At 42.2% G+C, this 21582-nt stretch overlaps 1 long non-coding RNA gene across 2 annotated transcripts in view; it reads right to left on the bottom strand.

The window, feature by feature from the left end:
* Positions 1 to 20453, bottom strand: part of LOC132685562 (uncharacterized) — a 154967-nt gene extending 134514 nt beyond the window's left edge. For both annotated transcript variants that reach the window (XR_009613204.3, XR_009613205.3), the window contains exon 1: positions 20367 to 20453. This is a non-coding gene — a long non-coding RNA (uncharacterized LOC132685562). The remainder of the gene's footprint in view (positions 1 to 20366) is intronic.
* Between the last annotated feature and the right edge of the window lie 1129 nt (positions 20454 to 21582).

Below are 21582 nucleotides of genomic sequence, written 5' to 3'. Positions count from 1 at the left end.
ACTGGATCAGCGTTGATCTCTTGATTTGGATAGTGACGCTGGGCTATGTTGAAGAGTGTCGTTGATTTAGTGAAATGATTCAGCGGAAACACTGAAGTTTTCAGATGTGATTTGGTATCATAGCTACAATTTGCTCTCAAAATTCTTGTAACTTGATGAGCTCTGAGAAATGTACAGAACTGTGAATTACTATACCATCCACAGAAACTAATATAACACTGTATGTTAACTGTATTAACATGTTAATTGAGTATGTTAATACTCAATTAAAAGAACTTTTTCAATTCTTCGGGGGCACTTAGGTGGCTCAGTTAAGCGTCCAACTTCAGCTCAGGTCATGATCTCACAGTTCGTGGGTTTGAGCCCCGCACTGGGCTCTGTGCTGACAGCTTGCAGCCTGGAGCCTGCTTCGGATTCTGTGTGTGTCTCTCTCTCTGCCCCTCTCCCACTCATGCGCTGTCTCTTTCTCTCTTGAAAAGCAAACGTTAAAAAAAAATTTTAATTTTTTTAAAATTCTTAGAACTTTCGGGTAAATTGAAATTATTCAAACTAAACAAAAAATTACAGAAGTTACTTCTAACATACATGGTAAGAGAATAATAGGAAAAGGAGGGTGGTGTGAAAACAGAAAATCTGAACTGCTATAAACTCCAATCTTTTCAGAGAAAAAGAAGGCAGTTTTATTAATTTTACTTGCCATTTATAGCTATAATCGTATGACATGTCATTTATTACAGTAGAAGATATTCTGACTACTCATTCCCTAAAACGGCTCAATTACACAGAAAGGAGAAATGCCAAGATTGGGTTAACGTCAACATTTTTGAGAATTTTCCTCAGCACATGAGAATTTCCCATAGATATGGAATGCTCAGTCTGGACCACCTAAATACTGCTCACAAAGACAGAACTGTAGGCACAAACATCCTTAAAGTAAATGATAAACACATGAATCTACCAAGAGATATTTTCATAGCGCTGTAACTTTAAACTTCTTCATGTGTTGAGAAAGTATCTTTTTAAAATAACTCTGGAACTGTTTAACATTAAAAATGAATGTGTTTATGTGCGGCATTTATGGAATGCTGGCCACCAAAGAGACATTCACACAAATGGTAAATTTGCTTCTGAATTGATCCCCCATGACCCTAATGCATTTTTATTCCTTGCTAATTAGTTTTTGTCTCTTGTAAATAACCCTGCCTTCTCTATAACACTTTACTCTTACTGCATTTTTTTTTTCGCCAAATGCAAGGTTAACTTTACATCTGTTCTAAAAGGTAAAGAGACACTGCAAGTAACTCTTTCTTCGGACCTATATATTCTTGTGCCTACATATTCATGTTCAGTTTTGTCAGACATTCTCCATACCTGGCAGTTATTTAATTCAGTTTAACCAAATATCATGGGCTAATAGGTTAAGATCATACTGGAGTTGCCAAGTATCATAATTTAAGGTTTATGAGGCCACAAATACTGAATTATTTCCAGAAATAACTAGACATGTCACAAAAGAATGTCATTCTCACTGCCTCTGGTATCATCTCACGATATTGCTACTGGCAAGAATATTCTCAGGAATTTCTCATTTAAGAATTATGAAAAACAAAATATATCAGGGAGACCTGGCAGGATATAAAATATTCCACTTATGTGAATATATAATTAACTAAAATGCTCCCCCTTTTGCCAACTGGTGCAGCCACTCTGGAAAACAGTACGGAGGTTCCTCAAAAGGTAAAAATATAACTACCCTATGATCCAGTAATCACACTACTCGGCATTTACCCAAAGGATTGAAAACTACTGATTTGAAGGTATACACGTACCCTGATGTTTACCGCAGCATTACATACGATAACCAGTGTATGGAAGCAGCCCAGGTGCCCACCGACTGATGAATGGATAAAAATGTGGTGGATATATACAATGGAATATTACTCAGCCACGAAAAAGAATGAAATCTTGCCATTTGCAAAACGGAACTGTGGATGGAGCTAGAGCGTATTACACTAAGGTAAATAAGTCCATCAAAGAAAGACAAATCCATGTGATTTCACTCATATGTAGAATTTGTGAAATAAAACAAATGAGCAGAAGGGTTGGGGAAGAGGAGAGGTGGGGGGGGGGGGGGAGAGAGAGAGAGAGAGAGAGGCAAACTAAGAAACACACTCTTAACTATAGAGAACACACTGATGGTCACCAGAGGGGAGGTGGGCGGGGGGGAGGGGGAGGGGGGAAACAGGCGATGGGGATTAAGAAGTGTTCTTGTCGAGATGAGCGCCAGGTAACGTACGGAAGTGCTGAATCACTATATTATACACCAGAATATAATATGACACTGTTGTGTTAACTGTACTGGAATTTAACTAACAACTTAAAAACAAACAAAAACTCTAATAAGGGTGATAGTAAAGACAAAGATGTATTTAAGAAAGTTTAAGACAAAGATAATCTTTGAAATTTCATTAATACAGTATTTTTCTGTTGGCATCTACATAAACAATAATTGAAATGAAAAAAATAACATGTTCCTCCTTTAAGCAGAATTTCAAGCAGTTCAAATGGATCTTACTTCTCAATTACACTCATCACTGATTTCGGTATTTACTTCTATAATTCAGTGTTATCATTATGAACATCAGTGTGAAGACAGTACGAGTATACCCCCAAGTGACATACGCCCCTGTCTGTGGGTTAAGACTCCGGGTTTGGGAGGACTGTATCTCTTAGTCCCACCACTTCCAGGAAGTCCAAAGCAAACTCTAACTGAGTAAGCAGATGGTGAAGATATAGTCTGTATCAGTTATCAACCGGTGCGTAACAAATCATGCTAAAGTTTAGCGGCATAAAACAGCACAGCCTTAGTATCTCACGGTTTCTAGGAGTCCGGACTCGTTCTCCAGCTCAGCAGCTTTCACAAGGCTGCGGTCAAGTGTTTGGTGGAAGTTCACCGTCGACTCAGGGGTCAACAGACAAAGGACCTGCTTGCAAGCTCATCTATCGGTCGTCGACAGGATCCAGTTCCTTGTAGGCTGCTGGACGGAGGTTGCCCTTAGATGGGCCTCTTGAACGTGCCAGCTTGCTTCATCCAAGCTAGCAAGGAAGAGAATCTACCGGTAAAATAGAAGCCACTGTCTTTTATGACTGAAGTATAGAAGGAACATCTCACTTTTGCCTTATTCTTTTCATTCAGGGGCAAGTCAGTAGGTCCAGTCCACACTCAGTTGGAGGGGATCACTCTAGACCACGAATACCAAGTGGCAGGGATCATGCTGGGAGCTGTCGGACTACACGGTTCTTCCTACAGATGAATCAGTTTACATAACTTATATTCACATAATCGGAAATACATTTTTAAGAACTGGAAAAGTATGACATAAAACTTTAATATACATACGTATATTCAAAGTTTATTTATTTTGAGAGAGAGAGAGAGGGAGAGGGAGAGGGAGAGGGAGAGGGAGAGGTAGAGGGAGAGGGAGAGGGAGAGGGAGAGGGAGAGGGAGAGGGAGAGAGGGAGGGAGGGAGAGAGAGAGAGTGAGCAGGCGTGGGACAGAGAGGAGAGAGAGAGAATCCCAAGCAGGCTCTGTGCTCTCAGGGCAGAGTGCAACGCCAACCCAGGGCTCAAACTCATGAACCATGAGAACATGACCTGAGTCTAAATCAAGAGTCAGGTGCTTGACTGACCCACCCAGGTGCCCCTAAAATAAAATTGAATTGAATTTACATTCATATGATATAACTTATATTTATATAATTACAAATATATATTTTTTTATTTTTAAGGAAAGAACTGTGAAAGTATGAAATATCAGCACGTGAGATATATACCCCTATACACAATTATATGAATTCTTACCACGATGGTCCTTCACATTCAAGGAAAGTGTCTCATATCATAAACTATCACAGTAAAAAGGTGACATTTGAATAAAACGTGTGTATATGGTAACATAGTTGATTTTTTTTAACGGTGGGATATGAAATTAAATCATATGTCCCTGTCACTCAACCATGCCTTCTAAAGGGTATTTAAATGAATAACATTAAAGACACGGAAGATAATCTGACGCTAGGTAAAGAATAAGTAAATGCAAACCGACAGGAAATTATAATCATTTTTAACGAAGTGGTGAATATAACAAGCCTAACTTTCAGACCTAAAAGCCCAAGAGCAAATCTCCAGTAAACCATTGGAGGGCTCCTCCCCCGGCTTCTGCGAGGAGAGGCGAGGGCTGTCCCAAACCTAAGGGTGTGTGTCCCCGGGGAACTTCCTGAAGGCATGTCAGAGGAACGAAGAGACCACGAGTACTTCTCGGAACGCGGCAGGACCTTGACGTGTCAATACTGAATATTCAACACATGCCCAACTTTCTCTTCAAAAGACTCTAGTCCCTTTTACAAATACCAGGTGGGAGTGTGTTTGCCTGCGGTTTTCCTTGGCCTGAGTCTGACAGTCAGGGCTACTTTCAAGTACAGCAAAACAACTAAATGTCATATTGAAGGCAGAGAATGCCAACAGACACCGAGCCTCCCTCAAAAACTACTTTGCTCCCCGACCTTATGCTCCAGGCCACCAGGGAATGGAAAAGGGCATCAGGAGGCACATGGAAGCTACCCAGTGCCCAACCAGTAATGCTTACATGTCCTCTCCCTCCCTCTGGTTGTGTGGGGCGCGGAAAGCAGGGAGGAGGGAACCATCTACATCCTTCCCGACATCCACGCCTAGCATCCATCAGTACAGCCCACTGTGGTCTGTGCGACACGAACGGCTCAGGGCAATTGTATCCATTCAACTCTCTGATTGCCAAGCTCCCGGATATGGCACATTCTCAGGGGACAAGGCGGTGCCGTGCCTTGAGGAAAGCGAGACCTGAAGTAGGAGGGTGTCCAGCCAGGGCAAAAACTCCTATGCTCTACTCCTACCTACCACAAACAAGCCTTCAAAGGATTAGCCAGCTTGGACAATGACCATTTCATCACTGACCACTGTGGGCACAGACAGAGGCTTCTCCCTGCTAATCTTATGGATTGCATAAGAACTCCAGGCTTTTGTACAACTTGGAGGACTGGGAGGTGGGGATCCCCCTGTAATGGTGGTGGTTTACTTCCCTGCTTGTCTTGGGGGAAGGGGTCTTGGAACAAATTAAATTTTATTTAGCGAAACAAAAGAATGTGACATTCCTTACACCCATATTGTATATTAAAATTCAAACCTGATGCATATATTCTTAGAGCCAGAATGAAGAAATTGCTGTTTTGGAAAGTTAAGCCACTTACCCCAAGTGAGTAACCCAGGGAGCTGGGACCCAGATCCTGATTCCTGATCCGGCATTTTCCACCCTCTCTAATTATATTAGTTCTTAATTTTACCACTAGACACTTCAAATCATTTCTAGTGAACTAACATCTAAATGATTCAGTATTCATTGGATTAAATGTATACTTGAGAGCAAATTAGATTGTAACAAAGAAGAGATGTTTTCATAAAGATGCTAAATAGATATTAATTTACAAAACAGGATTTATGCACAGGAATTTTTACTAGGTCCTTCTACCAGGTACTAATTAAAAGAAAAAGATGAATGAGATTGGATTCTATCCTTAAAATATACCTAAAACATGGAGTTCCTGGAGGACAGGGGAGGATAAATATCTTAAAAACCGGGTAGAATAATTCAGGGAAACTACCTGATACATGTTTTAAGACTTAGTTCTGTGACTGATATGCTAAATTAAACCACGTGTATTTCCAAAATAAAGACGCATACACCCCCAAACTTACTTGTCCACATAACTCTTTTCCACAAACTACCCAACAGGATCAGTATACATGAATAACTGCTCTCTCACTCCCCAAAAGTAAAAACAAATATCTTCTTAAAATAATTACTAAGGAAATACTATCATAGGTGAAATGTTTTTAACTTTGAGACAACCCATAATAATCTGACATTATGAACTTAAATGAAACACGTCTTTAATACTGACATCCAGATTGATGCTAATAAAACAGTAAGCCAGAAAGTATAATTAGCACCATAATTAAAATCTTATTATTTCAGGTATTGTCAATAATAATCACTGAGTGGACAAAGACACCTATGTACATTAGTTCACAGTGTCTCTTGATGATTCTACTGCACTTGAATTTCTAAAACTATGTTTAAATTTACTATATTTTGACAAAATCCCTCAAAAATATTGCATGTTGGGTGTTCATCTAAGCAAACCTTCAGCAAGTTGTTATTCGGTTCTTACTAAATGCAAAATGTTTCTATAAAACAAGTCATATGTCCATTTAAACATAAGGCAATGTTTTGGGGCGCCTGGGTGGCTCAGTCGGTTAAGCGTCCGACTTCGGCTCAGGTTATGATCTCACAGTCCGTGAGTTCGAGCCCCGTGTCGGGCTCTGTGCTGACAGCTCAGAGCCTGGAGCCTGCTTGGGATTCTGTGTCTCTCTCTCTGCCCCTCCCCTGCTCATGCTCTGTCTCTGTCTCAAAAATAAAGAAAATCATAAAAAAAAAAAAAAAAATTAAACATAAGGCAATGTTTTATTTAAAAAAAAGAAAATAAATTCCCCAGATAAAACTTTAAAAGGTTGATGATGAAGTAGTCAGGTGTCAGCCATTTTCCTGAAACCCTAGATGGAGATCTACCTCCACTGCTGACATCACCTGATCTCAAATCATCCAGAGCCTAGGATCAACTCCCTTCATTCTACAGGCTGCCATTTTATTTTTATTTATTTTTAATTTTTTGTTTATTTATATTTGAGAGAGAGGGGGGACAGAGCACCAGCGGGGGAGGGGCAGAGAGCGAGGGAGACACACAATCTGAAGCAGGCTCCAGGCTCTGAGCTGTCAGCACAGAGCCCGACCCGGGGCTTGAACCCACGAACCATGAGATCACGACCTGAGCTGAAGTGGGACGCTTAACTGACTGAGCCACCCAGGTGCCCCACAGGCTGCCATTTTAAAGTAGTGAGCCTGGTCATGAACCAGTGAAGATCGTGCCTGCAGCAGAAGCTACACGGTTGGAAAATGTGAACAATTTTCTTGCGATCTGGTAGCTGCTCTGAGGAGCTAGAAATTTGGTGGCAATTGGTGTCATTTGCTGGCAGTTGCCAACCAACTGTGCATTTGCCTTGTGGAGGAAAACAGTTCAAGATAGTGGGAGAAGGGAGTGGCTTATATATAAAGCAAACTCTTATAACTCCAGAAGATCAAAGCCTGAACCAAATAGGTGAGAATTGTTCACTTAGAGGGTCATCTAAGGGAGAGTTATCAAGGGGCGTTACAAAGCTTGCTAATTCCATTTGAGATTCAACACTAACCAAGAAAAAAAATATAGAAACCGAGGGGCCTATTTCCAAAGAGTTTAAGGGAATGTGTTACATTTGTCTTCCTTCTGTGGCAAGTACCAGCTAGGTAACCACATTGCTTGAATAGACAGGCCTCCTGACATTCTGGTTTATCAGAAAGGAGGAGTTCCTAAGTAGAATGGAGGGAATAATAATTCAGAGAGGAAATCAGGAAACCATGATTCTGATTACAGAGTCAAGATGCAGACCCATTATTACAAAGGTCACCCAGTAAAAGGACACAGTATAAAATACAGAGAGAAATAAAAAGCCAGTTTTCCTGCAGCCCCTCTCTAAGTGTGCAGAGAAGAGGCAGAGAGAATAAGGAAGCGGCCCCACTGAAGAGTCACTGGAAAATAGAGCACATCTATAAGAAATAAATCTGATATTTAAGAGAAGGGCTCTCTCCTATGGAATCTACATACTGAAGTCCCGTATGTTGCATGAGTAAACGCCAGGTTAATAAGGAGGAACCACTCCTAAATTCTAGGAAATGTGATTTATCTGAGAAGAATAGGTATATGGAGGGTGACTGATGGTGTTGTGGACTAAAGGACCATTGCCGAAGCGTGCTACTTTCCTGAAGCAAATACCCACGAAACAGCAGCTCGCAGCGACCACTGTCCACTCCGGATTGCACTGAGAATCAACACGACCACCAGAAGAGGTCAGGAAGAACATCTAAGAAATATTTAAAAGTATCCAGTGGGAGGCAAACCGTAAGAGACTCTTAAATACAGAAAACAAACTGAGGGTTGATGGCGGTGGGCTAAACGGGTGATGGGCATTAAGGAGGGCACTTGTTGGGATGAGCACTGGGTGTTGTATGTAAGAGATGAATCACTAAATTCTACTCCTGAAACCAATACTACACTGTATGTTAACTGACTTGGATTTAAGTGAAAACAAAACAAAACAAAACAAAAACGTACCCAGTAAGACACATAAGAAATAATGAATTTAGAAGGGGACCAAAAACAATACAGATGCTTATGAACTCAGATCTCCATAGATTAATGGACAGAGCATGGAAAAATAAAGTGAATTTAGGATTACAATACAAGGTAAGAAATACTGACTCCTAAGTCTTTAAGATAAAACTTAAAATTTATATAAGATAAAAATGTGGGCATTATTGAACAGGAATAGATATGGGGGGGGGGGGAAGGGATAGATTGGTGCTACATGTCTAAAATATATCTTCTTACTCCTGATAAGATGTATAGGGATAAATAATCTGACACATTGTAGGTAATTAATACATATCTTCTAAATGGATAAACGAGAAAAGAGAAAAAAATCAATAAGACAAAAGGGATTTTCAACAAATACAAAAAGCCAGCTAGAGAAAAATACACCAAGATGAATGAAAATTTAAAAATGCTCATTTCAAAAGTTCAAACGTAAATGAGAGAACATTTCTGACAAAAAAGTGACAAAGTATTGAAAGCCAATGTCATTGGATATTAGAGAGAAAACAGGGACCATACGAGATATGATCTTGAGATATACTAAATCATCCAAATGAAAATAAAGTGTAAAAATAGAGGATAATTGAAATGAAGAATTTTAAAAAGGAGAGGGAGAAACACAGCCACAGAAAAGCCATAGGGGTCCACAGGGAATTTCTGGGGACAGTCAGACTTCCTGGATTAATAGTTTCCAGCCGAGGCAGCTGGTGAGCATTCTTCCAGGGCAGGGAACAAAGGGGGAGCGAGGCATGTGCTATCCGTATGCCCTTCACCTTTATGCTGGAGCAGAGAATCTCCCATCTCATCCACTGTATCTCTGGTAATTTCATCACTGTAGGAGCCACTGCAGAGGGGCCAGTGCTTATACTGATGCACACCAGGACCCCAAGCCCACCACCGTCATTGTCACCACAGTCATAATAGCACGTCCTCAGGAAATGTCTCCAGGCTCTTGGATCCCTAAGAAAATTAATACACACCATGTAGAAATTTAAGATCAGGGAAGTGGAAGCACACTGGAGGTCATCGTCTAAAAATGGGAACGGGAGTGATACAATCGGACCATATGAAGGAAACGAATCTGTATTTCTATAGAACACCAAAACCGGCATGGAGGAAAGATCCAGCAGCCACGGAGGAATCCGACTCAAGGCAGTCAGCTAAAACCAGGGTCTCAGACATGTTCTTTTTGTCTGCACTTCATTCGTGAGAAAAGTACAAGAATAAGGATACAAAACACTGCTGCACAAGTCAGTTTGTGTTAAAGCTGAATGAGACTGAGTGGCCACGGTAGCCCAGGAATAGGGCAGAAGTGGGGAGTGTTGACTGTTCAGTACCTTTGGATTAAAAATACGTAAATAAAACCTTTGGTTAAAAATAAACAGAATTCTCTGCCTTGAGATTCTAAAATGAAAGGCAACTCAGGTAGAATTTTTTTTCTCTTTATAGGTCTCTACCTGACCTAGAAAGAGTCAGGTGGACTCTTTATGACACAAAGATAAAATTATCTGTAAGAGAAAGAAAGAGAAGGAAAACAGAATCTTAAAAATAATAGTAAGTTCAGAAAGAAAATAAAAGCAAAAACAAAGATAAATTTAAGAAAATTCTCACAGCTTTCACAACAGAGTCACAGAAGCCATGGACCACGGGAGTAACAGCAAGAGGTTATCCAAACCTGAAATTAAGAATCAAACTAAAAGAAAGTAGAATAATGAATGAGATAAGCCACTTGCAGGAAGAGCTCACTCTAACTGATAATCTGTACATGAAATTGCTGACTTGTGTGCCCTTCAGGAACGCACGTCCGGAATGCAATCTCACGTAACAGAAGCTTAAACCTAACCAACTCTACGCATCTGGAGAACCGAGTGCATTAATAGAAAATGGTGACCGGTCAGCCAAGAGCCTAAAACTTATGACCTTAGATGCCAAGTGGTTTGCAATACAGTCCTGTCACCATACCTTGCTCAGATCCAATCATTCTACCTCCTTCGTTCATTTATGGCTCTTTTCCAAGCTCCTTACTGTTTGTGTTCAAAACCCTACGAATTCTCTCTGAAATGTATTTTATGACCCGACATATGTAGGAGCGTCACTGCACTCGGCAGACCAGGATGAAAGTCCCGATTCTGCTTAATTACCGGCTCTGTGGTCTGATGGCAAATCACTTAGCTTCGCTTAAGGTTGTGAGGAACAAGAGAAAAGGTGTGTGTGAAAATATTCTGCAAACCGTAAAGCACTATCCAGATGTAACTTTCTGAGTTGAACATCTATTGCTCTGAGGGGTTTTCTGAGTGTGTGTGTGCCTTTCACAGGTGAGTAGCTGAGTAACACGTTCCTGTGGTGTGAACAAGCCCCACACACTTAACGCTGGAGTTCCGCAGACCTGAGTCAGGCTAGGTGTGGTTGTATGGCTGCTACAACAATGTACTTTTGTGCCCATTTCTAAAAGGAACCTACCTGCAACCCAAGTTAGCCTTCTCCAAAAACACCTCTGCACTGAGAGCTGACACAAGTCACACAGACTCTCTGTCATGAAAGGCACACGGAGCATAGGCTTTGCCTAAGTCATAATTTTCAGGGTTGTTTTTTTCCCTTCTCTGCAGCTGTTGAACAGAGTGGTTCTGATTAAGTCATACCATATCGTGAGAAACGTCGCTTCACAAGGGTGCTACATTCTGTATTTCCCAGCACTTTGATCCCTGCCCACTGGCCCCTTTGATCTCTGAACAGGATGTACAAGGTTGACTAATCAATGCTTCCCCTCATTTTTACTTCTTTGTTCGCTGTTTATATTTAAATCATTGACTAGAATAGGTGAATATGCATGACCTGTGTCTTCACCCATTTGGTGTGTACGTCTTCAAAAGACAGAAGGAAGAAAAAGGCCTTCCAATTTTCAGCTAGGTTCTCGGTGAAGTCAGCGTTAGCCAGGAATGCAGAAACGGTGCGCCCTTCTTCCTCTTTGAAAACGTGGGTCACTTTCCAGAGAGTATAGGAGGACGGCGCAATGGAAGCAGCAGACCCACCTACCCCACCCCAAACCTGTATAAACCAGAGCACAAGTCCCTGTAATCTCAGATGATCATGGCGAGGGATGGGTCTGCAGCAGGTCTGGTGATGAAACTATGACATGTGATACCTCTTATAAACACGAATGCGTCCCCTCTCAAGAGGTAGTTGTGCTCGGGTAGGTAAGAAGCCTATCACTGAGAAGAAAACCAAGAAGATACAAAAGAAAGAAAGAAAGAAAGAGACAGAGAGACAGAAAGAAAAAAAGAAAGAAAGAGGAAGGAAGGAAGGAAGGGAGGGAGGGAGGGAGGGAGGGACGAAGGAAGGAAGGGAGGGAGGGAGGGAGGGAGGGAGGAAGGAAGGGAGGGGAGAGGAGGGGAGGGACGAACAACCAAAACAACTAAATACTAGTGTCGAACGCAGGCACACCGGAAAGTACCATCAGAGTGTAGAAAAGGAAGAGAGCCCTTGAGGGCCGGGTCATCAGGAGAAGACTCCTCACAGGAAGTAGGTTTCGTCGGGTGGGACAGGTTCCAGACACTGGGAACTATGTGCAGAGTTTCAGAGCTGAAAGTGCCTAGTGGCAGGTCTCGGGCCCGGTTGACCAGAGCAAGCCAAGAGCTGGGAAATGACTCGCGCCAACTGCCGAGCAGGTGCTCCTGGAAAGTGAATCATCCACACAGGTAGGCAGGACCAGTTTGGGACCTGAACCCTCATTTTAAACCAGTCATGGAAAAATAAGCAAGTCCCTTTACCCACTGGGAACTGCAACTTTATCTCTAAGGATGGACTGGTTATCACACTCCTCCCCAAATTCTATGTAGTAAGTAAAAGAACGTGTGTCCTCCCTTCCTCTCTCTCTTTCCTTTCCTTGCTTTCATGAACTCAGTGATTTCAATAGCAGCGGCCCAGACAATTGTCAAGGGAATATCTCCGATACATGCAGGTACTTTTAGACCATTCCTACTCTCTATCAACATGTGAGGAATCAATCCTTGTTTGAAGGTGATTTATCTGTTGCTACCATCAACCCCCATCCCGCATCCTTCAATTTTTGAAGAAAATGAGCACGGAGAGCAGCCGTATTGAATTACACATGCAATGTCCTGTTTTCCATATTACCTGTACCAATGGCTCATCAAATCGGACACGACAGAGGGCGGATTATCGGACCTTTCCCCTTGATTTAGCATAGCCACCTCCAAGGTGGCCTGACACCCTTTACCAAAGAAAAAAGAAAGAAAAAATTCCAAACTCAATTCCATATGAAGAATAATAGCAAAAACTACTTAAATTGTCCCATTTCGTACAAACAAAATCATACGTTGTTGGGTCTTGGAAGAGGAATTCAAGATGACACTTGGAACTTCACACAGTCAACTGCATCAATCTGCAGACTAGGTGATGTGATTTGCCCACAACTCCATAGCTAATTAATTCCCGGGCTTTCCATCCTGTGCTCTTTCCTCTGAATCAAGTCTTCCTCATTTATTAAACAAAGGAGTTGTATCCCGGAGGGTTTTTCAGCCTTGCAACCTATGATCTCCTTCTTTGTAAACCTTAGAAAGACCAAAGCCTATGAAACAGATGGCGTCAGTCTAACTTCTGTTCGTAAAGGACCACACCAGACTGGTGCGCTGTGGTTCACATGTTAAGTGCTAAGTGGCAGAACAAGTTAATGCCCTGTTGTTTGCCTTTGGAGGTAAAAATAGACCTGCAGCTCTCAGCCAAGTTCCTGTGGAGATTTGTCCACATCCCCAAAATACCACACATATTTGGCAAGAGTGACAGATTATGTCCAAGCAAGGCCCAGATCTTGAATAGCAAGAGTATTTCGAGTAAAGAACAACACGCAACGGCAAAGCTCTCATTCCTACGTAGGCCACTTATCTCCTGGAATTGCTGTCCTATTCGCTTCCTCTTCCCTTTTCCTGGCTTTCCCTGCCCTGAGTTCCAAAGTCTCCAAGAATGAACTTTCACCTTAAGTTATCCTCGAGATAGAATATTCATCACAAGTCAACAATTCATCTACCCACTGTTTTTTCTTCTTTCTCCCTTTCCATATTTTGCAGATTTTCTCCTGAGATGACCAATCCATTAATGGCAGTATCTTCCCTCCACCCTTCCTTCCATTCTTTCTCTCCTTCTCTCTCTCTCCCTCCCCACGTAAGTGCGTGCGTGGGTGTGTGCGTGCCTGTGGACATCTCTTTGGGTTGACGGGATCGTCCGGATAGGTATCCGTGGTTCGCACACACACAAATCCAGAGAAATAACTTGTACAGAAAGAAACACGTGTGCCTGGGGCCGCCATTTTGTCTTGTTGCACTTATTTTTAGCTCCGGCCGCTGCATCTGCCCGATAAGCACTGAATGCCTTGCCCAAGCCTCCTCGGCTGGTCTGGCTTCAGCTCTCCCAACCCTAACTCCTAGCTCCTTCCCTAACTTGTTATTCCAGCCACGCTCTGTGCCTGTCCTGTGCCGGATCTGTGTTCTTCAAGAACGTTTACTGTGCTCTGCATTCGTGACTCTCTGGGTGTGTTCCAACAAGCAGTCCCTGCAAGGAATGCTTGTCGGAGGACGAGAGGGTTTGGTGGTCAAATAAGCTTGAAATCAAATGTAGGCGCTGAACCCAATCTGACTCCAGAGTCAAAACAGCTGTCGGAGAGATTCTTGCCACAACTGGGGAGATTTTAGTACACGCTGGGTGTTAGATCACATCAGGAATCATTGTTATGTTTTTCAGGTATGCTCATCGTAACACAGCGATAGACAAAATGCCCTTGTTCCTCAGGGACACGTGCCATGTGAAAAGGTGAAGTATCTCGAGTGTCATGATGCCTGAAATTTGCTCTCAGGTGGTTTCAACAAGAGAAAATAAATTTATCCTTTTAATCTAAAACTAGCACATTTACATAAACCATATATGGTTCAGGAAAAAATGCTTGTTATATATTTATACATAATGTGTAAACATATGCGTTATAGATATCACAGGTATAACATTTATACATTATCTATATAGAAGTTTCCACATCAATATTAGTATAAAATATATGTACTAAAATGTTTGTCATATGTAAATCGATACATATATTATAGAGTATATATATTTTTATGTATAATATACGTTATTACCTTAGATATATGTGTATATTATATATAACAAACGTATGAATATCTAAATATATAGTTTTTTTTAACCAGACCATCTGTCTGCACAAATATATCAGTAAATATAGAATGCAAACACATACAAAACATCACCATGTACATTATGCAAATGTGTTTTTATTTTCTGAAATGTATTTACTTATTTTTTGCTAAACCATTTGAAAGCAGGTTGCATGCTAAATTCTGACCAGCCCCGGGCACACAGCAGTCAGGTGCTGGGACCCAGTGTGGATAAGCACGAGGAAGGGCATGGAGCTAGTTCACAGGAGGGAACCTCTTCACGGGTAACTGAGTTGACTTGCAAAGAAAGAAAATGCCCTTTTATGCATTAGACTTCTTGACGCAGGGAAGAAGGTCTCATTTGTGGGGGGGGGGGGGGGGGGCGTCCCACTTGTAGCCCAGTGTGAGGGCTTCCAGACTTCCACAGGAAGAACCTCGCTTCTTACCGCACCCCTTAAACTACTGCCTACAGGGAATGCACTACTAATTGTAGAGTGGTAAGGGTTGGGATGCATGATGAAAAGGTTTGTTTTTGGAAAGAAACTTCCTTATTTCACTTAGGTTCTTGTGAAAGATGTTTCTGATGCGGGCCAAGGAGCCAGACAAAGGCTTTAAGCATCTAGTCCAAAAAGCAGAGCTCGAACAGTAGATAGTCACTCTAAAGACATGCACACAAATTAAAGTGACCCTGTAATGTGACTGATAAGTGAGGCACTGTTATTCCGTTTTACCTCTTTTTTTGTTTTTCCTTAGGAGAAAGAGGGTGAGCCCGTATTTGCTTCTGGAAGGGAGAGGGCTCTGAGGTTCCTCTTTGAAGCCTTAGGCAAATTCTATGACTTAGGTAACTACCTCTGTATCGCCTAACAATACCAATTTAGCTCAGAGAGTCTCTGTGAATTATAAATTACTTATAAAAGTAATTATAAACTACTTTGTCAATACAAAGTGCTATATAAATGCTTAATAATAGTCCTGTGAGCCACATGGCACCCCCTAATGGGAGCTTATTAAGGAGTTCCTGTTTAGCTGGGATTAATTCTAATTTTTTGCCCCTTAAATGAAGCAAGGCGCTATGCCTGAGAAAACAGCAAGCACAGTCCTAGAATATTTTCATAGTTCAGGAAACATGAGATCCGGGATTGTGCTCCATCGGTCCTCGCGATCTCTGCTCTTTCTAAAACAAAACTGAAACAAACTTCAGTCTCAAGAGAAAGATGATTGGAAGGCTGAGCACAGGATTTCCTTGAAATTTCTTAGAGCCAGAGAAAGGAGGGATGTTCAGTGGGACCGAACAAAGTCCCCTACCGAGGTGGCACAGAGAAAGGGACCTACACGCCAAAACACACACGTGTGTAAATTCTCCATTCACACAGTGGGCTTCAAGAAATGCAGGCGGTCCCTTTGTAAGTTACAGGATTTAATCCTCACATCTACTTTTTGAGAGAGATGTTATGTTTCCCAAATTATAGATGAGAAAACTGAGGCTCTGAGTAGACAAGTAATTTACTCAAGTTCGCATGGCTGGTACATGGCAGAGCTCGGACTTGATTACAGGTATTTTCTCTGCACAGAATTTCCTTGGATGAGAACATAAATTAAAAAGCAAACCAAATGTACAAACTAAAGACTCTTCCTCTGGGCATGTTCATAATGAAATCTTCGTATCCTTACCTTTCCAAATAAATCTCTGTGGGTACACGGTAAATATGTCTTGCTGAATGTGATACTGTGACTGAGTATACTTGCTCATTTAGTGGGAACTCCATTGTTAGTTATTTAAATGTTTACATTTCTTTCTTCAAAGTAAAATTCCATAGGATTGTGAAACACTGAGCTTTATATTGACCAGATGTATACTATTTTGCATCTCATAATAATGGCCATCTTCTAAGAAATTAGAGTGGAGAGAAAATACAGTATTTACTCCCTAGAAATGTCCACAACTCAGAGAAAAGGGAACTCTCACGCACTGTTAGTGGGAATGCACACTGGTACAGCCACTATGGAAAACAATATGAAGGGTCCACAGAAAGTTAAAAACAGAACTGCCATACGGTCCCACAATTCTACTTCTAGGTATTTATGCGAAGAAAACAAAGACACTAATTCGAAAAGACATATATGCCCCTATGTTCACTGCTTTACGATAGCTAAGATACAGCAGGAAATTAACTGTCCATCACTAGATGAAGGAAGAAAGAAGACGTGGCATATATAATATATATAATAGAATATTGCTTAGCTATAAACAAGAATGAGATCTTATTATCTGTGACAACATGGGTGGACCTAGGAGGTATCAGGTTACACAAAATACATCAAAGACAGACACCATATTATTTACATGTAGAATCTAAAAACCAAAACATATGAACACACAGAACAAAGCAAAATCAGACTCAAATACAAAAAACAAACTGATGGGTTACCAGACAGGAAGGGGGTAGGGGGCCAGGGGAAGCAGGTGAAGGGGATTAAGAGGTATAATCTTCCGGCTATCAAATCAGTAAGACACGGGATGTAACATACAGCATAGGGAATATAATCAGTAATATTGTTAACAACGTTGTATGGTGACAGATGGTAACTAGACTCGTGGTAACCATCTCATAACATATATAAATATGGAGTCACTATATTATATACCTGCGACGAATACAATATTGTATGCCAATTATTTGTCAATTTTATTATTATTTTTTTTTTCAATACAGTTTTTTTTTTTTTTTTCAACGTTTTTTATTTATTTTTGGGACAGAGAGAGACAGAGCATGAACGGGGGAGGGGCAGAGAGAGAGGGAGACACAGAATCGGAAACAGGCTCCAGGCTCCGAGCCATCAGCCCAGAGCCTGACGCGGGGCTCGAACTCACGGACCGCGAGATCGTGACCTGGCTGAAGTCGGACGCTTAACCGACTGCGCCACCCAGGCGCCCCTTTATTTGTCAATTTTAAAAAACTACAACAGAGATGTCCATGATCTGAAAGATGTATCAGACAAGCTTAAAAATGTCAGGCTCTGTGTCTAAAAGATGTCAGTTAACCAGCTGAGGAAACCTATCTTACAGAGGGTGTAACTAAAACACCAGCCAAAGAAATGCTCCCATTTGCTGGCAGAGATTGCATTAAGGTATGTAATATAATGGCAGAAAAGACATAACTTCCTTATTTTCATTTTTTTCTCTCTTCTCCATTCCAAAGGTGAGTTGTTAATAGCGGTATTCATGCCTATCAATAGATCGGTAAATTCAGGAAATGGTGTCAATCTGGTGAGCCTTGTTTCAGAAACACGGTCATCGAAGTCTAACATCGTTTCTCTGGAATGCTGAAGACCTCTCAGGACCAAGGGAGCGGAGTACATGGTTTCGTGGCCCCACGCTCAGTCTCCGGGTAGGCGCACAGGTGCAGGAGGAGGGTACCGTGTGCGTGAGCCAGGGGTGCAGGCTCCCTCAAAGAAGAGCCGCCCTTTCCTCCAGACGCTTCACTGCCATCTGCCGGTACACAGGACAACCGTGCAAATCTATAACGACCATGACAGAAAGGGCGCCCCCTAGAGGTGTGTGGAGCCCAACGTACACAACCGGAAGCCGAGCCTTGGTGTGAACCTTGGGTCCGAAAGCCCCGGAGACAGAATGCCAGGTACCCTCTACCTACCGCAGTCCTTCCAGCTATTTTCTAAATGAGAAAACATTCATTTCTTTGGCTCAGTGGACTCCTGGCTTCATTTCTGACCCTTTTTAATACGTGTATATTTACTTACAAGTAGAAATGACGTGATGCACTGTATAAAACACCAAAACTTTAAAACGATGAGAGAAGAAATATAAACGTTAAGTTCTAGTATTTTCTTCCCACACTCTACTCTGAAAACTACTGATTTAGATCCTAATGGCAGGAAGAGGGTAATCCTTGTTCTTTCTCAGAAAAAGGAAGGTGTATTTTTTTTTTTAACTGTGACCCCTTCTGTGTGCGTGTGCACGCGTGCACAGGTGCACAAACACCCAAGTGAGAACGTATGGGTGAGGTGAGCGTTCAGGTGGTGTAACGGATGCTTTTCTCGGAATACGTTCCCAGCCAGTCCACAGGGACTTCCCAAACGGGAAATCACATTGGTAAACTATGGGGCTGACTGTTCAGTTATCCACGCTCAATTTTCCAAAGATGGTCTGCTCTCAAACCCTCCTCCAGAGGTTCACAAGCTACCCCAGGCACCGAGCTACCTACACCATTAGTCTCAGACGTGATTCCTACTCTGGAGGGCCACAGACCAGGACCTGCTATTTCCTTTCTTTTTTTTTTTTTTTTTTCCCCAGGTTTATTTTTATCTATTTATTTATTTATTTTTGAAAGACAGAGCAAGCATGCGAAGGGGAAGGGCAGGCAGAGAGAGAGAATTTGAAGCAGGCTCTGCACTGACAGCAGCAAGCCCAATGTGGGGCTTGAACTCACAAACCGTGGGATCATGAGCCGAACCAAAGTCGGAGGCTCAATGACAGCCACCCAGGCGCCCCAGGACCTGCTATTTCTAAGCCAGTTCTCCTCTTCTGTGCCGCTGTGGATGCTTGAAAAGTGCCCTGCAGACACAGAAGACTCTGGTTCTCTGTCACTTACAGGGAGGGCAGGACGAGGAGCCCTCTGGTTCAGTCCACTCTCTCAAGCGTGGTACGAAAAGCGAGCCATATTTACTGTCGCTCTCCAAATCACTGGGTATGCAGAAGGGTGAAATGTTTATATTTTGTCCCTGGTTTTTTGCGTTCTTTTTTGTTCTGAATAATGGCATAGGGAACATGTGTACTATGCAGTCAGACAGCCTAGGACTGAATCCCTCCCCTGTCATTTAAGAAGAAGTGTGAACTGTAACGTTTAGGTTAAATTCCTGCAGCTTCACTTTCCTTTATCTGTAAAATGAGGAATGTTGATACTGCCAAACACGCCCCTGGGGTTGTCCTGGAGGCTCTTCCTACAACGCCCAGGACCGTGGTTCAGTTCAATAAACGCTAGCCCTTCTTCTTGGCAGAGTTCTGGGACCATAGTTATTTGGGTCTCTTATCCAAAAACCTTGGGGCCAGATGTTTTCACGGTTTCCGTATTTTCAGATGAACTCTGTGAACTTCGGAAACGTAGAGAAGAGACAGTGAAACTACATGGCTCTCTGTTTACAATTTTAGTCAAAATCAAAACAGGATTTAAAAAAAAAAAAAAAAACATCTACTCTCTTTCCAATTTGCTCACAGCACCCTTAAACCCGTTTTAAAGCATTCTGGCACCTCTGTTTTCAGCTGAGTTTTATTACTTGCCTGATAAGAGTCATCTGGGTTACTCATTAAAAAACACAGATTTCAAGGCTTAAGAGAGCTTGTAATTCAGTAGATTAAACCCACGCTCCTGGACAGTGCCTGTCACAGATTACATCCGGGAGAGCCCGCATTACTAGACAGCCCAGCCCCGGCTCACCTGTGGACGCACCTGCCAACCCACCTGCTGGCCCTTAACACGGAGTCTGGGGTCTCCCGATATGTGGCTCCACCAGGACCCCACCACCGGGACAAGCCACTGGCTTCCTCCGTCCCCAGCCCTCGCTGCGACGCAAGCTGGCCAAGCCTGAGTGGTGACTCCCTCCTGTTGTATCTGAATCTGTTTTGCCAGAATTTCTACTTTGCTCTGCCATATCTAGGCCTCACTCCCTCCACTGACGATTTGTTACTGGTAGATTCCCGCACATCCTCCTTCCTCTCTGGCCAATCCCATCCCATCCTTCTCAGGGACAAACCAAAGACACAGGACTCTGAAAGATCGACAGTTTTCAAAGCCGTTAGAAGAAATGCCCCTGGAGAGGGTGACTACCAACCTGGAGGAAACTTTAGCACTCGCCCCTTTCTGAACGTAGACGAAAATGAGCAATCGGTACTCTTTCCACACGTGGATGGCACAGGTCGTAGGCACGGAATGTAACGGCACCTGAGAACAGAGTTCAAAATGCTTTCTCAGGCTCGAACGCTGCAAAATGTCCACGAGAGAACACCTGTCAGGGTGACTAGAAACCTCTGCAGCAACGAGGGAAGAACAGGTAAGGGAGACCGGCTGGACACTAACTCATTTATGCACTCAAATAGTTAATGGGCATCTACCAGAAGCCAGAAAGACCTCAGATTACCTTACCAACGAGAGGAGAAATACTTCTCCAGACCATGATTCCAGCAGAAACATCCCATCGAAAAATATATACGCACGCAGGCATACATATTTTCTTATGTATTACATATGAGTGTGGCTGCCAAAACTGTATCACATTTTAAAAACAATTTTTGCGACATAATTTCAGACCCAGAGAAGAATGTAGAGGATTCCCAAATGCACTTTACTCAGATTCACAAATCTTTAACATTTTTAATATTTTTGCTGTATGTATTCTTTCTCTCCATACATGCACATTATATATACATTACATATAGTGTAAAATATATGTATTCTATCTTCTAATTTATATCCTATACAGGCCATTATGCATGTTACATGTTATATATCTATTTAAATTATATAGAAATAGTTGTATCTCTGTAGTATATAGAGCTATATAATGCATGCATATGATTTTTTTGATTCATGATAATACGTTGTATGTTTCTTCATTTCCTAATACTTCAGTGTGTATTCTCTAAGAAAATGATTTTCTCTTTTGTAATGAGAGCCCAGCTATTAACTCCAAAATTTAGCATGAATGCAATAACTTTTAAAATCGAACCGTTCATACATTTCCCAGTTTTGTCAGTTTTTCCAATAATGCACAGTAACCCCCTCTTATGGGGGGGGGGGGCACGTTCCAAGACCCCAGGGAAGGCCTGAAACGGCGCCCACCCCCGCATACCCGGTTCTCTCCTGGGCATACGCACCCAGGATGAAGTTCGATTTATAAATGAGGCACCCTACAAGAGTAACAGCAACAGCCCATAAGACAGACTACCTGGAACGACAGAACGTAATGAGCGTACGGGAAGGTGCCCGCTCACCCTTCTCGCGACGGCGGCGGGAGAGGAGAAAATGCGCTCCTGGGTGCCGAGAGTGTG

Source organism: Panthera onca, chromosome D2 (genome assembly GCF_046562875.1).
Source record: "Panthera onca isolate mPanOnc1 chromosome D2, mPanOnc1 haplotype 2, whole genome shotgun sequence".
NCBI lineage: Eukaryota > Metazoa > Chordata > Mammalia > Carnivora > Felidae > Panthera > Panthera onca.
Note: the sequence above shows the minus strand (reverse complement) of the source record. Positions and strands in the feature narration are given on the sequence as shown.